The sequence below is a fragment of the Bos indicus genome, chromosome 2 (assembly GCF_029378745.1).
Source record: "Bos indicus isolate NIAB-ARS_2022 breed Sahiwal x Tharparkar chromosome 2, NIAB-ARS_B.indTharparkar_mat_pri_1.0, whole genome shotgun sequence".
Lineage (NCBI taxonomy): Eukaryota > Metazoa > Chordata > Mammalia > Artiodactyla > Bovidae > Bos > Bos indicus.
In genome coordinates this window covers 52203389-52221524 of record NC_091761.1, presented here as the reverse complement: position 1 = coordinate 52221524, position 18136 = coordinate 52203389, and the positions used below count along the sequence as shown (strand labels likewise).

At 38.8% G+C, this 18136-nt stretch overlaps 1 protein-coding gene and 1 long non-coding RNA gene across 6 annotated transcripts in view; both read right to left on the bottom strand.

Annotated features, from left to right (window-relative positions):
• Positions 1–18136, bottom strand: part of ZEB2 (zinc finger E-box binding homeobox 2) — a 136189-nt gene that overhangs the window by 85886 nt on the left and 32167 nt on the right. The window lies entirely within an intron of this gene.
• The window catches only part of LOC139176404 (uncharacterized), a 36194-nt gene continuing 19740 nt past the window's right edge, over positions 1683–18136 (bottom strand). Inside the window, exon 2 of the long non-coding RNA XR_011560835.1 lies at positions 1683–18086. This is a non-coding gene — a long non-coding RNA (uncharacterized lncRNA). The remainder of the gene's footprint in view (positions 18087–18136) is intronic.

Here is an 18136-nt window from a genome sequence, read left to right as displayed (position 1 = left end):
ACTTGTGCCTTGTAAGGAAGAGCCAAACGTGTGTGCTCATTTGATACATTTTCAGGGGCTACAGTGTGGAAATGAAACCCTAGGAAGCTTCTGTGTGATCCACAAACAACTTCACGGTGTATTACATGTGCATCAGATACAGAGACCAAACCCTCTGAGCTGCAAGCAACCTGCCATGCAGAAGCCTGGCTTGGCAATGCCTTGAACAGCTTATTTACATTACAAACTTTCCTGCCTCTACTTACAGGTGATTTTGAAAGTTCGTTCTATAAACTAAACAGCTTCATCTCCAGTCTTTCTTTCTTAAATCATACATACATCTTCTTTGAAAGTGACTGTTTCATCTCTCTCTTAAAAGCTTATCACCTTTGCTAAGAAATTGCCTTCAGAGTAAAAATGTATCTTAAACATGCATGAAGCTTAAACAAATATTCCAACTTGAGGGCAAATAATGTTAGAGACATGCCTAGGATTTCCAGGATGAAGTTTGCCTTGAATAGAAATCACATGAGAAGCATGTTGAAGTCATAACTTTATAGTGTAAGATGATCAAAGGCAAGTATTAATACTTTTTTTATCAGCTCACCTTCTAAACAATATTTCAGTAGATTTCCTTTCACACAGTGATATTTGTAATAAATGTTCTGCCTTTGTTTTAAAGTCAGTCTGTAGAAAGATGACATCAGCTTAGCAAACAATAAAGTGCCTGTAATATTGTCTCCAGAGGGCTGTTACATTTACTTTGTAGCAGTAAAATTCAATTTTCAAAAAACACTACATGAATGATGTTAGGTTATTAACCCTATCACCGCCGTAAAACTATCATCATTGTGTGCAGAATGTAGGTCACTTTCCAGAATCCCTAAGTTGCTTTTTTTTGGTTAAATAATCCATTTAAGCTTCTTTTCTCTCCTATAACCTGGGTTGTGTCCCTTCCTTTGGGGAAAAAAAATTCCAGCATTTAGTCAGCAGACTTGAACACGATCCCCACACTTGCTCTCTGAGGCTCCTTTCCTTTGATGCCCCCGTGTTACGCCTCTCCGTTGGAAGTAGCCCTCTGCATTAACTTTTTTACCAAAACCTGTCATTCTCGAATTAAAATCTGTGTATCTTGCCAGGTTTTCCAACTGGCAGAGTCCTAACTCTCACAGTTCTGGGACAAAAAGAAAAATGAGGATGGGCCTCATTGCAAAGCCTGAACCCCTCTTGCCTTTCAAGACCTTGAACACAAACACTTTAAGTTCTGGACCTGAAAGCAACTCCCTTCCTGGGCAGGAGTGAAAACCATATACACCTGAAAAGAGCAATGGAAATCTTTCGTGTTTTGAAAGAATCTTTATCAACACCACATCGGCATGCAAAGAGTTAACTAGTTAAACTTCTACAAACCCCCACAGTAACTTTCCAAAAGCTGACAATAAGTAAAAGAAGTGCTGGTTATCCATTTTTTAAAGGGATGGGATTGGTTTTAGAAGAAAGGGAAAGAGGATCAAACACCTCAATGCAACAAAAGGTTGTGTCAGAAGGCCCTCAATCACAAACCTCCTTCAACAACAGATATTCCAACCTTCCAGAGCAGTTACCCAGGCAGCACAGCTAAAAAGTTCCCTGACATGAAAAGAACAAAAACCAAAGGGACAGAGGTAGTTATTGTCATGCACACTCCTCTCCCTCTCTCTCTCTTTCTCTACTTTTTTTTTTTTTTTTGGCTTGGGCTTTTCCCTCCCCCATGAAACTTTTGCATAAGCTGTTAGAGAAAAGTGATGGTGTGGCTCACAGAAAAGAAATCCCCTATTTGTAAGCTACCTCCTAGGTGGTGAGGTAGACCTCGTGGATTTTCTGTAAGAAACACCTGATGAATGGAGAGATCATTGACATGAATACTTCCAAAGAGTCCTCTGAAATTATAAGCATAATTATAGCCCTGTAAATATGGTCAATTTTCCTTTGAAAACACTTGGGTGGTTTTTTTTTTTTTTAATTGATGTTTTCTTCCCAGACAAATTCTGTCTTCAGTGCACAGTGGATATAAGTTATTTGCATTTTCTGTGTTGGGTCTTAGAGGTATCTTTACAGCAGGTACGAATTTTCCACTAAAATGTAAATTATTAACAAGTTGGAGTTTTTTTGTTTTATCTCCTGATGTGAGGTCTAAATAAGTATGTAGAAACACTTAAAATTCTTACCATTTCTCTGTTTTCTGAGAAATCAATCTCATGCACACGACACAGGATATTTTCTTACACGTATCACGCATCCTTGTAACGGGGGAAAAACTAATTTGAGGGGAAACACTATGTGTTCCCTGGAGACTTAGTTGTACGAGCAAAGAGTACTAACCCAAAGGAGCATCTGGTCACATTTTTGTCGTCATCATCATCTTCATAATCACCCTCCAAAAGAATCATTTAAGTCTTCATTATTACCTACATTGATACCATCCATATTCAGTTAACTTTGTCCTTGATTTCTAAGACATACGCTACTGTTAGATCCAGATTAAAGGGACTTGGTTTTGTTGTCCAATTTTGTATGCAAGAATAAAAGAACACAGTGCAAGGGTGACTGAGAGGGGTGTGATTGGGTGGTTGTCCTTTGAGATACTATAATAATAACAACAACAAAAAACATTCAAATGGTGCTTATTATGTGCTAGCAGTGTTCTACATAAATTACCTCTTTTTTTCCTTCTCAATCTGTAAAAGTCCATTTTACAGATGAGGAAACTGAGGCTAAAGAGTGTTAGCTGACTTGCCCAGTGTCACAGATAGCAAGCGGTAGAGCTAGAAGCTTTGAACCCGGGCATTCTCTCAACAACCACAATTTGCTGGACCAGAATGGAGGAAAGGAAGGACTAAGGAAAGATGCAAAGTTTCTGGATCTGCCATGTAATGGTGCACATCAGGAATCTTTGTAGCTGAAGGGTTTCTGAAGCAGTGAGCAAAGGGTTCCATAAACAATAGTGGGCTTACTTTGGAAAACAGAGGAAAAAGATGGGAGCAATTAGGAGCTAGCTAGATGAAGAGGTGAGACGTAGAAAGAGAACACCAGAACAGTCCGGAGAGCAGCTGGCAGTCTCAATGGAACCCAAAGAAAATGATGGACCAGTTAAAAGAGACAGACAGAAACGGGAAAGTTCATCAGTGGTGTTAAATTAAGCTGAAGTTTGATATGCTCATATGGAGGCAGAGAGGGAAGAAGGCCACAAACTCCCAGTGGGTCAAAGCCAAAGCCTAGACTAAGACCACAACTATGAGAATGAAAAGGAAGGGGGTGGATTCAGGAAATGTTGGCCAGAAAAAAGTGGCAACGGCCGGTAACAGACTGGATGTGGGGAGTGAGAAAGACAGTGGTGAGGCAAAAATAACTCTGGAGTTCCTGGTTGGGAGGTCCATGATAGGGTGGTTCTTCCCAGTGCAGCGGCGAACCGGGCAGATAAGGAAGATGAGAAGCTTTTTGCCATGATATTTAACTGGCCGATGTCAATGTAAGTTTTAAAGTCTCTCGTGGGATGAGTACTATGAGGTTCTAAAGCATGGCTGCTTTCACTGGTGAACACCTCGACCCTTTTAATAGGGCCCAGTGTTTCAGTAGCCGGAATATCAGGGAAGAGACTGTCAGGTGTGCAGGAATCTGACAAGGGAGGCGTGGATGTTGTGTTGCTAAAGATTAGACTGTGCACATGAGGAATGCCAGAAAAATGCTCTAGAACCAGAGGTGTAGAGTTGGTTACAAAGATGTATGAAAATGGAACACCACTTCTAGTGTGGAACAGAGCAAAATGACCTAAACAAATAATTCAAGCCCAGTCATGGCCAACACTTCATACCCTGGGCCTTCTCTGCTCTAGGTATCACAGCACAATAATTCATGGTTTAAATGCAGGCCAAGCAAACTGCCTTACATAAAAAATTTTAAAGTATGTATCAAAAAATTGTGGGCTTCCAAGGTGGCTCAGTGGTAAATAATGACAATGCAGGAGACTTGGATTAGATCCCTGGGTCGGGAAGGTCCCCTGGAAAAGGAAATGGCAACCCACTCCAGTATTCTTGTCTGGGAAATCCCATGGATAGAGCAGTGTGGCGGGCTACAGTCCATAGGGTCACAATGAGTCGGACATGACTTAGCAACTACACAACAACACAAATTGTACAGGATAATTCCTTCAACTTCTGGGGTCAAATATTTCTTTAATGATTCCTCCAGTTTTCCCAAGTACTGTCTGGGAGAGCAAAGTTTATTCATAAAATATCCATATTAAAAAAAAAAAATCTCCCCAGTGCCTCCTCCTGGGTTCACCAGTGTTTACAAACATGCAGCCTTGTGAACAGTCTTGCCTGAGCAGTCGTGAGCAGTGATCTTCCTTCACATAGAGTACTGGGAAAGGAGGGTATTATTTCAGCTGGGAGAGGAGCAGAGCTCTGGGATGAGACTGACTGATTCAGACCAGATGGGTGGCCACAAGTAGGTGCGACAAAAATAGAAACACATTGCAGACATTCCAGGCACTGTCCTCCTCCCCTGGCCAGGAGGTGGGTCGCCTGAGCTGCTCACTTATCTACCTCCTAACGTGCTCTCTAGTCAAAGAATGTTGATGCCACCAACTCTTTTCCTTCATGTTAGCAGCCTGGCCACATGGCATCCGACTGGAAGTTCCACTTAAAAAGTTAAATGACCATTGACCAGGTTTCCCCATAATTAAGCCCACACAAAGCATTTCATCTAGAACTTAAATGTGTTATTATTTTAATTTTCCTTTCCATATGTAAACTAGCACACTGGAAACTTTTCTCTGACACCTCCCGAGGAAGAAGAGTATATTTATAAATGACATTACTATTGTAATCACTGATCAGAACCTAATTCACAGGCCCTAAAAGAGTGCATATAAGGGCTGAGAATTCTCACCCCGTTTACAGGCATTTTAACCATAAGTTTCTTGAGCCTGAGGACTCTCTTAGTAGCAAAAGAGAGGACCTTACATGAGATAACCACAACCCACTCATTTTTCTCAAGTCACCATGGGATATTTAAGACTTTTCTTGGGCTATTTTGGTTCTAATTTCAATAAATTAGTGAATTTTGAGTTTATAAACAAAGGTAAAAGGTTTATTATCTTGACAATATCCAGAAAAAGAAACACAACATTTTTATTTATTACAAGAATCATTTTCTTACTTGAAAGGAAACTCAACAAGCATGGGAAATTTTCTATCATTCAAAACTGAACTGTAGAAATTATGCACAAATTTGAATATTTATCGAAATTGAAGGAAACTCCCAAAGCTTTTTTGTAAAATAATATATAAAACCTAGAGAAATGGCGAGCATTCAATAGCAGCCCCGTGGCATTTAAACAAGTACAGGGGAGGCTCTGTCATAATAAGAGGAAGGTTTTCTCACCCTCTACCTCAAATGTCCTGCCCCATTTTGTCCCAGCATGAAGTTGGGAGTTTATGTGTTCTCACAGAGGACTGAAACTATTACCTACTTGTTAAAAACCTTCTCAGATTTCACTGCTGTGGGTTAATCTGTAGGTCCTGATTGACATCCTTGGCTGTCTCTCACACTCGCTATGAAGTTCACATGTACCTACCACCCGAAAGGCAAGGCAGAACATTGTTTTCACTTTGCTCTCTATTTTCAACTGAAAACTGATTCCTCAGATACAACTTTGAGCCAATTGCATATGAAGGGAGTTATTCTTTTAGCTTAAAAGTTACAAGTATGACGATTTTTTTTTTCACAGAGTGCTTGCCCGTAGCTGTCATGACACCCATCTGGAATTGAGATTCTATGGAAGACCTTGCTCATAAAGGTATTTATTCATTTTTCTGCGTCATAACAATTCCTAGAAGTAAGGTACCAGCGATAGACAGCTCTTGAATTTACTCTGCCAGTAGGTTTCCTCCTTAAAAAAAATTATTCTTGTGCAGGTGTAGATTAGCATATGAAAAATGCTTTTAATTTTGTCCACTCTCAGACTTACCTATCTGTCAAAGCCATACTTGTGACAGCAGTTGGGTTCGACTTATCTCTACTTTACCACCTAATAGCAGGTTTTAAATAGTCCGTAGGCTCTTAGTTATTTGTACGATGAGTTCATTTGACTCCTTTTCTCAAAACAAGCACAAATAAAATACAAAGACACCAAACTGCCAGTTCAGTTTCTGAATATTACAAATAAACGCAATCATGTCTAGGAATCTGTGACAATGACTTCCTTTTGACATCAGGTAATCAAGTAGCCAGCACAAACCATCTCTTGACAGCTATTTCAGGATGCCCTGTGGTTCTTTCTGCGTGGAACTTAGTTTACATACTGCGCCTCTGTAGTAATGTTTTATATTGATGATTTTTTCTACTGCTAATTTTTTTCCTCGCAAAATTGAACCTGCCTAGTTTTGTAGTTCTCAATTGCACCATTTGACTGGTGCAAACCACAGCTTCACAGAATGTAGTGAAATGAGATGCCCCTGTGTTGGCATGGCTGTGGATCTATTACGGATTCATGCTTCACTCAGTGACAGGATTCCCAAAGGGCAGTACCTATCGTGAAGTGGGCCTCACGGGGTTAATAGGGGCTGAATCTCAAAGCAGACATGCAGCTCAGTACACCTACTCACTTATAAAGAATGAGCAGTTAATATGCACATGCAAATTCTATTCCTATTAAGGGACACTTAAGTTATGGTGGAAAAGTAGAATACTCTTTCTCACCATTCAAACTAGAAGAAGATCAAGGGCACAGGCCAACTTGCCCTCTTCAAAGGGGCCAAGCTGAAGGTAGCACCTGAAACAACTTTGCCCTACCACCTACAGGCCTGAGACTGGAACAGGAAGAAAGTTCTCATGTGAAAATAAACTAGCTCAGTCTTCTCGCAATTAGCTTTCTTCTTGATATTTTACTAGTTTTATTGTTTTACTGGGTATTCAGCTGTCACAACTCAGACGATCCCAAAATGATCCCATGTATTGAAAATAAAAATTCTTTGCCATGTTAACCTGATGTCTTAATGAATGGGCCGACATCGCTAGCATTTCACGTGTTGGCTCCTCATGTCACCCTGCCTTGACATCATCAAAATTCTCCTGGTTTGGATAGTAAGAGGTGAGTGGACACTAACCAAATGCAACTTTCAGACTTAATTTACTTCGGTCATTTAAAAATGTTCACGGGGACAATGAAACAAAATTCATACATTATCTACTCTCTTGGGTAAATACTGGTCTTAATAATAAACTGTCTGGGAGATGCATGAAACCTGTTTCCTTTCTTATCAATGTTTTCCTGGCCATCATAGCTAAGGCCCTACTCTATTTTAAATTTAACTATGAAAATGGGCAGTACCCAAGAAAACGCTAGCACAATTCCAGATAAAATATACTGTTGTGAAGCTGAAAAGTGCATACAAAGCAAGCTGCATTATTAGAATGTTTAAATATTAATTATACTGCTGTGTAGTAAAGATGATCAAGTATGAGTGTCAACTAATTTTCTAAAAGCTGCAACATTTACTTTCATCTAAACTTCCTTTGTTAAACTAAAACTAAAAGCCCAGCAAGTTTAGTCTACTTGAGTATGTTTATTTTTATTGGTTTCTGCATAATTTTTTTCTACCATAAACCAACTTTAACCCCTTTTCTGTAATCTCTGCCAGTATAACTCCAATAGCACATCATAAAATTCCTATAATTCTTCAAAGCCACGGAGTTGGAAAGGAAAGGCTTGGGCATTTTGTAACAAACGCCAGCTCCAAGCTTCAGCCAATTATGTTTAACTCTTGCAAACCTACTTTTTTTGTGTGCTTGTGGAGAAACCCAGAGGTTTATGCTGTGTGGTCACTTTCGTTTCCATCGTAAGCATTCTTCAGTTGCTTCTGAGTTGGAAGCCACTGGCATTTGGTGAAGAATATCCTGGTGGAGGTAGATAGGACCTAGCTCTGATAGCTGCAGAACCCAGGCTGACAGATGGGGAGACAGATGTACAGAGCCATGTACAATCACAGGGACTTCTTACCTTATGCACAAGCCTTTCCTGTTGGAGATGAGGTGGCGTGGAAAGTGGACATTAAAATGAACTGGGGTGATGGAGAAGTTGGGCAGGATCCCTTCCACTTTCCCCCTGGTTGCTTTTCCTAGCACCTACTGTTCTCTTAGACTGCAAAACAGCTACTAGAATCAGGCAGGAGAATCACTTTAAGATTCTTAAGAAGAGACAAAGGAAGAGCATGTGTGTGGAGAGAGACGCTCGGGTTTCATCCCGTCACCCATGGCTGCCCAGCCAGGGTTTCCCACCTGAGACAGATTGTGACTCGTGTTCGACTCACTCATGCACGAGAAGCAATACACAAGTTCAGTGTAAAGCCACTTTAAAAGCTCATCGGGTGCATACTTTACTTGTACAAAATACCTTATTCATGACAGAGCAGTGAGGGCCTAGGTAATTACTTGAATCAAGGTGGCCTCAGAAGTGTTTAAATCTACAAGGACACTTAGAGCATGAATAATGCAAAATAATTTGCATCTAAATTTTTTAAGTGTTCTTTATTCAAAAACTAAAATGCAGTTCCGATTAAAGTTTGATGAGTGAAAGCTGAGCACTTCATACCCACTGTGAAACGTCTCCTGTATGTGGAAATTATTACAGACAGTGGTGAAGGGACAAAAGAGTTTTAGTTTAGTTTAGTTTTTTTTTTTTTTTTTATAATTTAAGATGTGACTAAGTTGTCCTTCTTTTAAGTTTAACTTTCTTAGGTTTTGTAGTGGCCACCAAGGTAATTCCCAGAGTTTGTTTATCTGCTACAAATCCAAATTTCAATCCAACCCCTTAGGAAACACAATGAAAACACTTACTTTCTTAGACACAGTAATTTGCCAAACAAAATAACATTTGCATTCCAAGCTAATGCAATGCAACTTTCTTTCTTTTTCTCTCACCTAAAAGTTTTTATTCAAATTATTCCTCTTTTGGAATCACTAGACACAAAATATTTCTGTTCTCCCCAAAGCTTAGGATATCCCATGTCGTTTTCTTGTTATTATACCTATATTGCTGTGTGAACTGACATTATTTAATATGTTACTGCTGAATCAAATTTTCAGTGAAAAGTTGAGCAGTGTCAGTATGTTAACTCATACCTTTTTAGGAAAACAAGATTAAACAGTTGAAAATCAATTAAGAACCCAAAGCTATTTGGTCATAATAACATATCAAAATGTTGATTATTACTTTAAAATAGCCTGTCTTTATCTAGCTTCCCAAGGTTGAACATTTTGAAGATTATTTCAAAGGAGTACTATAGTTAAGATTAAATAACCACCTTCCCAATTTGTAAATACTTTTGTCAGGGCTTTAAGAAAAGAAAGTAAGTCATAATTTAAAAATAAAATTTCCTTTTAGTTTGCACCCTCTATTATCACTTGGGCTGCATAACTTATCCTGGAATGTCACCACGTTTGTGCTTCATTTAATTTTGTGAACATCTCAGACACTGACAATTCAAGAAATTGCCATTGTTTCCTGGATTCTTGTGGTATGGAGCTCTTCTAGCCATCTGGTTAGGGAGCTCTTCTAGCCCTTCTTTTCTACCTGAGATCAAAGCAAAGTTCAATTAGAAAATAGGCCTTTCTTGTCTGGTTCACAAGCCTTCTTCGTGGCTGTGTTGAGGTGGAGAGTTGGAATCAGGTAGAGAAGGCGGTGCATGTCTGACCAGGTTAGCAGCAGCCCCAACCTTCCAAGAGAATTTTCAAGGTAGGTCACTCTGATCAACAGCAAAGGGAAATTTCCTGCTGTAGACTTTACAAAGTATAAAGACTTGGAATTTATTGCACGCTCCAAAGCAGGCTTCTAGTTTATTGGAATTTTAGATGAGTATGTTTGCCCTGCTCTTGTTGAGTGGGTACGCTTTTTTTTTGAATTTTGAACAATGAAAACATTTTTAAACTCATTGAACAAAGATTTCCCCAGCAACAGACCCCCTGCTCAGCAGGTCACCTATCTTTGCGACAGTTTTTCTTTTCCCACGCTAACCCCAGGGCTCATTTGCATAAGGTCTCTGTTGTGACAATTAGTTTCAGGTGAGCTGATTTCTATGCAGCCAGCCCAAGACGATGCACAAGCCCTAGGCCTCCCTGATCCTGGTCCTAATTGCGACTGACTGGCACCAGACACAATCATCCTCTTGATTCAGCAAATTGTCCTGCTAGTAGCTTGTTGTGACCCCACAAAGCACAAATCATATCATGTCAGTCTGGCCTAGTAAACAATGACTAAAATACACTCTCAATGAGCATAATGTCTTTTCCGTATATTAGGTATAGTTGCAACAGCCTTTTAATTTTTGTATTTTTTTTTCAGGTTAGGAATGGTATTGTGGCTCCCCAGAAAAACTTTTTAGAAAATGAGTCTGCTCTCCATATTTAAATTCCATGGCTCTATAGCCCTGTCACCTGGGAGAAAGTCCCCAGGTAAAATAACAGGCTGCTTTCAAATTTCTCTTAGCTTTGTTGTTGTGGAAATAAGTAATATGCTCTTTCATCATCTCTGAAGCTACAGGGTACATCAATATGCACATTAGCAGGGTTCCCAGTAGTCCTTACTAGACAGAAAAGCATTCGGAGCCAATGAAATTTCCCATCTCTACGTAGCAACCCAAGTTAAGGAAGAACTTTCTTAATTCTAGGAAGCAAAGGAGGAAGAAAAAAAAAAAAAAGATGTGACTTAGTATTAACAGAATGTTTAAAGACAATAGTTACTCTTGAAACATTGCCTTTCCCCCAACTCTGATGGCAATTCTTAACCTAACTGTGTTATGCTACATGTCTTATAAATTTCTTCTGCCCTGATAGTCAAGAATTCTGTCATCCTGTCATCTTACTTAGGGACCTACCTGTCATCTTGATATGCTTAAGTTAAAAATAAATGAATTAAAAAAAAATAAAATTAAAACACCAACAAATGTTCCAAAAGCCACTTGGGTATTTTTTATACTGCTGAAAAATAGGTATTACCACCACTGTGGTATTCCTTTTCTCCAAGTGGTTGTATACAAGCATTTGCTTTCTTGATGTAAAGGATGTGTCCATTCATATCCTGCCTAGAACTAAAAAAGGTTTTTCAAACAGATACTACTTTTGAGAATTTGTATCTTATTTCAAACTGGTTTCTGACATATAGCATTACTTGTTAGTACCGCAACACACTGATTTTGTTTTTACCTTTCAGGCACATATTGAGGTGAGGATCTTGGAAGGGGGGTCAGGGCTGTGTAGGGAAACAAGAAGAGAAAGGAAGAGGGAAGAAGGAAGGGAAGGAGGGGAAAGATTGGGTTAAATTTTGTACTGAAGAGAACCGCTTTTGGTCCTTTTGAAAAAGTCTTTGCATTTACAGCAGAGGGACTATCTAACCCCTCAGATAAACTAATCCTCTCTGCGGGCCTTACCTCCTGGATCCCCCCAGTTATGCAGCTCACATGGCCTCACACAGTCCCGGGTGTGACCGGAAGAACATAGTATTAATTTTCTGCTATTTTTTACATGTTATGATTTTTAACCCCATTTTTTATAGTGGCATGGCAACTTTATTGCCAAAGTTTATTAACTCAATTAGAAGAGACAAGAAATAGTTGGGGGAGACCAGGCTTCTAAATTCTAGAGTCCTGTGGTGTATACTTTCAGAACATTCTGAGCAAGAACATTCAAATCCAGTAAATGAGTATATAGTATCAATATAAGGACTGTTGACAATTTGATTATAAAATACAATCTACATAAAGATCTTTGATATGAAAAATCCATACACCAAACTAAAAACTCAAGACATCTTTAGTATAAGTGAGGTACATGAATAGCATATGTTTTTCCATGTTTAGATATGATTCCTACTTTATATGAATTGTGAATTTATTGAAAGAACAGTTTCAAAACTGATCATTACTCTAGCCCCTCTCTTACACTCTCCTCCAGGGTTGGTACCCTTCGGATAGATAATCATCAGGGTTATCTCACCTTTGGGGAAACTTTAAAAGGTTAAAAAAAAAAAAAATCTCATTCTGATAAAATCCTTTTCCATGTGAATTGATGATAATAGTATAATCTTGTCATATGAATATGTGAAAGAAGATGAGGTACCAATACTCACACGCCTAAATGAATAATTTACAAACAATGCCTCATTCCTACTTTCAGTCTCTTCATTTGCAGTCACTGTTTTCTCTTTTCCCCCTGTTCCCCACTTTCTCCTTGTTCACCTTCTCTTTCTTCAGCTGAGCCTCTTCCTCTGCCACCTGGGGGGTTCAGTCCCCTCCCATCACAGCTTGAAGTTTCTTTTTCTTTGCAGCTTCCTTCACAAATGGCTTCCTTTTCTGCAGCCCGGCAGTCTGCTCTGGTCCCTGGCATGCCTTTCCTGACTCATTTCGCTTTCCACCTCCACCTACCATGGCTTCTCACTTCATTCTACTTTCCACACATGCCTTCTTTCCCTTTCGTACCGTTTCTCTACCTACCTCTTGAAATCTAAAGATTTCTCTAATTTCTATTCTTTCCTCCCAACTGTGTTAATTGCCTTCCTTGTAATCCAAATTTGTTGAACTTCACAGAGTTTTTTGATTACAATTTATTTTCCTTTCAAGCTTGCGAATTCCTAAAAACATCCCTTTCTATGTTTCCATATTTACCACCTTCCCCTCTCTTTCAGTCTGCTCAGATTTCTGGCCTAGAGGTTTTTCTTCCACACTTCCTAATTGTTGCTTCCTCTTTTGTGTTTCCCATTTCTCTCCTACCTCCGTCCTAAAAGGTTTCACTTCTTAAATTACTACCCAGTCTTCTTTTATTTACGCTATGTTTCTTCTCATCTAACTATAGTCACTCTTTTCAATCGTTCTATCTTCTACTTCTTTATAGTTAAACTCTCCCTAGCCCCTTTTTTTCCCCATAAACTTCTATTCACCTAGTTCATGATTTTTTGCCCATTCCCCATCTCTCCGTGATGTTGTTTCATTGTAGAACTTAATCTTAAGTTATTCCCTATGCTATCCATAAGTTGTGTTTTTATATATGTGTTAGCTTCTCTAACATTCACGTAAAGCCAGCATTCATGTAAGTATACCTATGAAAAAGATTCTTCATTTAATTTGGACAATATTGAGAGAACTCTGCTTTTTTATGAGAGGAAAAAAATGATTGTTTAGGTAAGATTATTTATGTGTCTATCTATCTATATCTTCCAAGACACTGGAAACCTGAAGCTGTAGGTTTCAATCCTGGCTGTTTCAAATATTCAGCAGGCCAATATTCCAATAGTTCTCTAATTTTTCTGAGTCTTGGACCCTTGTTTGTGTTAAGTACCCCTCTATCTACCTCCTAGAATTACTGTAGAGATCAAAAAGACATTTTTGTCAAGGCATTTGTACAATGTTAAACACTTGATAACCACAGTTTCAAATGTTATCCTTTGTGTTTAAAGTGTATATATCTGGAAATAGGTTTTCCCCGCTGGCTCAAACAGTAAAGAATCGGCATGCGATGCAGGATACACAGGTTCAATCCTTGGGTCAGGAAGATACCCTGGAGAAGGGAATGGCAACCGACTCCAGTATTCTTGCCTGGAGAATCCCATGAACAGAGGAGCCTGGTGGGCTACAGAATATGGGGTCGCAAAGAGTTGGACATGACCAAGTGACTAAGCACACAGGCTTTATAAAAGTATGAACTTCTGGAATGATGTAACTGCTTTACCTTCGAAGAAGACTGAACGTAGTCAACATAATTTGCTTGCAATCACATGAACAGAAAAAGTTTACACATCTAACATCCAAATATAAAATTAGAAATGTTAGTTTAGTGGGCGATATGGAAAAAATGCTATATTAACTGAAGGGATTTATATTATTTGCTTTGGGTTTTAAAGTATCAGTTTTGGGATAATCTATAATAAACTCATACAGTTTTCTGAGTAGACAACAGTCAGAAGCCAAACCCTTCCTGTGGCAACCTTAAATGTCACCTTGTCATCAGATTTCAAAGTAAGCGTTTGTCCCAAATGGGGCTGATTTCTTTGACCTAACATACTCCCAGCTTTTACCTGATACTTAACGTATAGACAAATAACTTAGCACTCTGCTGTGGATGTAGAGGGGCTTCCCAGGTGGCGCTAGGGGTAAAGAACCTACCTGCCAATGCAGGAGACATAAGAGACTGTGGTTCAGCCCCTAGGCTGGGAAAATCCTCTGAAGGAGAGCATGACAACCCACTCTAGTGTTCTTGCCTGGAGAAACCGATGGACAGTAGAGCCTAGTGGGCTACAGTCCATAGGGTCGCAGAGTCAGACAGGACTGAAGCGACTTAGCACGCACGCACATGGGCGTGGAAACGGCTAAAGATTCAGTATATTTTGAATACTGAAGCAAATCAGATGTGGAATAGTAGAATTCAAGGTGGGACAGACCTCTGGAAAGGTCAGGTTCACACAGCAAATATCTGCACAGACCAAGCAGGTGAGGCATGGTTGGGGAGCTATCCTTCCAAGGGGAAGCAGGAGTAGTTCTCTCACAGCCTTTCCAGGCATCCATGTGGGCCAGAGATGTCACATCTTCCGAGTTCTCCAGAGGTGCTTGAAATCTGACTCTTTGAGTAAAACTGCCCAATTTTAAAATATTGGCAACCAATTCGAATGTGTTTAAAATACTCTGTGAGCCAAACCAAACACATCTGTCAGCCACCAGTTTGCAACCCCCATCCAATCCCTCCATTGCACAGCTAGGGACATGAGGTCCAGAGAGGTTAGGGGATGTGCCATGGCCAGGCTGTGACTGGATGGCAGGGCTGGGGGGCCAGAAGCCCGAGTTTCCTGAACCGAGTCCAGGACTCTTCTCATTATACCTGGTTGTGGTCCCAGAACCGCACAGAGCAAGTGGCCTGCTGGAATGGAAACTAGTGGGAGATGTGTGGCCTCATCAAGTATGGCCCCTTCTTTACTTTTCCCACCCTGAGCTTTCCTCATTGCTGTTGCTGCTGCTTATAAAGGTAAATGTGCTGAAGGTAGATGTTGACAAGGGGGCCAGCAGGACAGAGTTTTAAACTCTTTCCTGGCAATTTTCTTGCCATCTCTTACCACCATCTCTTACTTCTCACCACCTGCCTCGACCTGCCTGGATGGCTTACTTTGCAATGGGACTGCAGTGGGAACCCACTTCCTTCCAAGCTCATGTCAGTACCAGGTGAAACATGCTCTGAGCTCTCTGTACAGGAATTAGGAAAATACTTCACCTGAAAAGCAACTGTCCAATCTTTCTAAAAACACACAGAAGCAGTGAAACCAAAGAGTCTTGAGCTCAAGACATGTGGCTCCATCATCTAATAACGCACCACAGAAGCACACTGGATTTTCTGATCCTAGCCCATTTCACTCTTGGCATACACAACCACTGTAACCTAACACTTGAAGAATCATTTAGTGTAACAATGAGACACCATCCCAGATTGGATTTTGGGAAAAACTATCAACAGCAATAATGAAATTTACATTGAAAACGGCATTCTATCCCTGACTTGGAGTCAGAAGACTGGGGTTCAAATCCTGACCTGCCAGCTCTATTTCAATTCCTACCCAATGAGGAAAGCCTATGGATGAGGACAGCTGGCTTCTCTGGTTTCTTCCAAGTTTTAGAAAATATATGGATGCTCTCTTGGGACAATATTTTGGAAAATTAAATACAAATGTCCAATTTTAAAATAGAAAAGGATGTATATACATACATGTAATTAGTATTATCAGTTAATTCCAAATATTTGACAGCTGGGTTGGGCAAATCCCAAAAACCTGGTGGGGTCCTTTAAAAAGATAGATTTGGACCCTATGACTATATATCCTTACTTACCTATGATAGTGTTTGGATAAAAAAAAAATACTTAGAGAACTAATTGGTTGGGGTATTCCTTTATGATATAAACTGTTTTAAGAAACTATACAAAATCAGTTATCTAGCATTGCTTTCTCTCTTATTTTCCTTTTCTTCTTAGCTTAAGAAAGTAAAAATGAAATTGGTAATTGAAGCTGTTGACATTCCAAAGAAGAGAAAAATATTTTTGAGTCAGTGTTATTTTCCAAAACCTCTGAGTTTGGGGGGTTTTATTTGCCTCTCACTGATCTATCTTTATATTACGATGTAAGGGTAAACTTGGGATGAGCCTAGAGTCTGACTGTGAAGTCTGAGGTTCCCCACCTAAGTTTACAAAACTACTACAGTTGACTCAATTGACTCAAAAAGACTTAAACAAAAAAACAAAGAACACAATTAAAAAAATCTTTTTCTTGAAAAATTCCTTTCTTGTATCTATATCTCTCATCTGACTACACCTTTCACATTGATCACAAAAATGTAGATTTCTTTTTTTAACCTCTTTTCAGTCTACATGAAAAATAGAGATTTCAATAAGCATGGAGAAAGAAAATGTCAAATAAGATACTTAAGACTTTTTGCAAGAAAGATTACATTTTTTTCAATTGCATTTTTATAAAAGAAAAGAATGGCCATTCAAGTGAGTCACTTTATCCACTCTTTATTTACAAGTGTCTTCTTTTTAAAACTAAATCTACCTCGATCATGGTTTTGATTATGAATCCTGAAAACAATTATGGAAATGATCTTTAATATAATAATATATTTTACTGAATGTCTCAGCTTTTTCATTCCAACAACTGAAACAGAGAAAATTCCTTGCATGTTGAAATGTGTAATTATCATGTATCTAAAAGGGAGGGTGTAATTTTCACATCTGATTACAAGGGAAAGGGTGTAAGAGAAGCTGCCTGGGTAAACTTACACTTATTTACAAGAGCACTACCTTTGATATTAAAAACTCAAAACATGCAAAACACCAAGAAAAATCAAGAGTTACACACAGAAAACTAAACAAAAATAAAGTCCTGCTACAAGAATAGTAATTTTTTTTCTGAACCTATACTGGCCGACTTATTTTTGATGATTTTTAAGACTCAACCATTATTTTGCAAGCTTCCTGGTGTCTGTACTACTAAGGGTTAGGAAGTTTGAGCATTAGACTTAATTCCAAAGTTAACTTCAAATTCATATTATTCTTATAAAACTACATGATCAGTTTAAACTAGAGGGTGATTTCCATCTCAACAGATCACACTTTCCTAAATACAATCATTGCTTGCAAGATATGTATTTTTGATGTTTTTATCTTCTTGCCCTTTTTTTTAAAACTTCTGATTTACCTTTGATAAGATCAACTTCTGCTCATGTGAACTCATGTTTTGGACATGTAGGAAGAGATAATATCAAAGAACACCAGAGCCGTGATGGTAGCTATCACTTAGCAAGAAGATTAAAGATAGATGCAAGATCACACAACAGGTAGGAAAAAAACTGTCCTAACAGTCAATACACATCAGGAAAAATTTTGAATGATATACAATTATGATTGTTCAGTAATTGTGGTTGTTTTTGAAAAGCTTAAACAGACTGACATTGAATATTAAGTATACTTAATATTCCTATTGCATTTCTAAAAGGCAAGAAAGGGAACTACAAGAAGGAAAAAAGGAAAGATTAAGAAATTGATATAGAAATAGAAAATTTTCATGCCCAAAGGAGGCTACTAAAACATATTCAGTCATCTATTTATCTGTATAATTACATAGAAAGCAATGAATTTGTTAGAAAGCTATTAAAGTATATAGGTTTTGAAAATGCAGTGCTAATGGCAAGGCTGATTTTTGGTATATTTTACAAGTTAGAGGTATTTTTTGGATAACTTGCCCAATCAAACCTGGCAAGCAAGAAGTTTGAAAAAGGATACAAGCTACCAAATGATGAAGATTTCTGAATAATTGCAACTAAATAAAAAGTTACTCTGTGAAAAAGACTAAGGTTCCTCATTCCCAAACTGACATTCCCTAAAGCTGTCAGCGACAGTCGGAGCTTAACTTTTATAAGACCTTAGATTTTGTTTTCTCTTTTACTAATTTTTCCCTATTATTAAGGATTTCACTGCTAGTGTTACATTCTGCTTTCCATTAAATCAACAAGCAGAACACCTGACAGACACCTCCTTCCTCCCTGACTTCCGTGAGCGTGCCCTCGCCTGACTTCCGTGGGCGTGCCCTCGC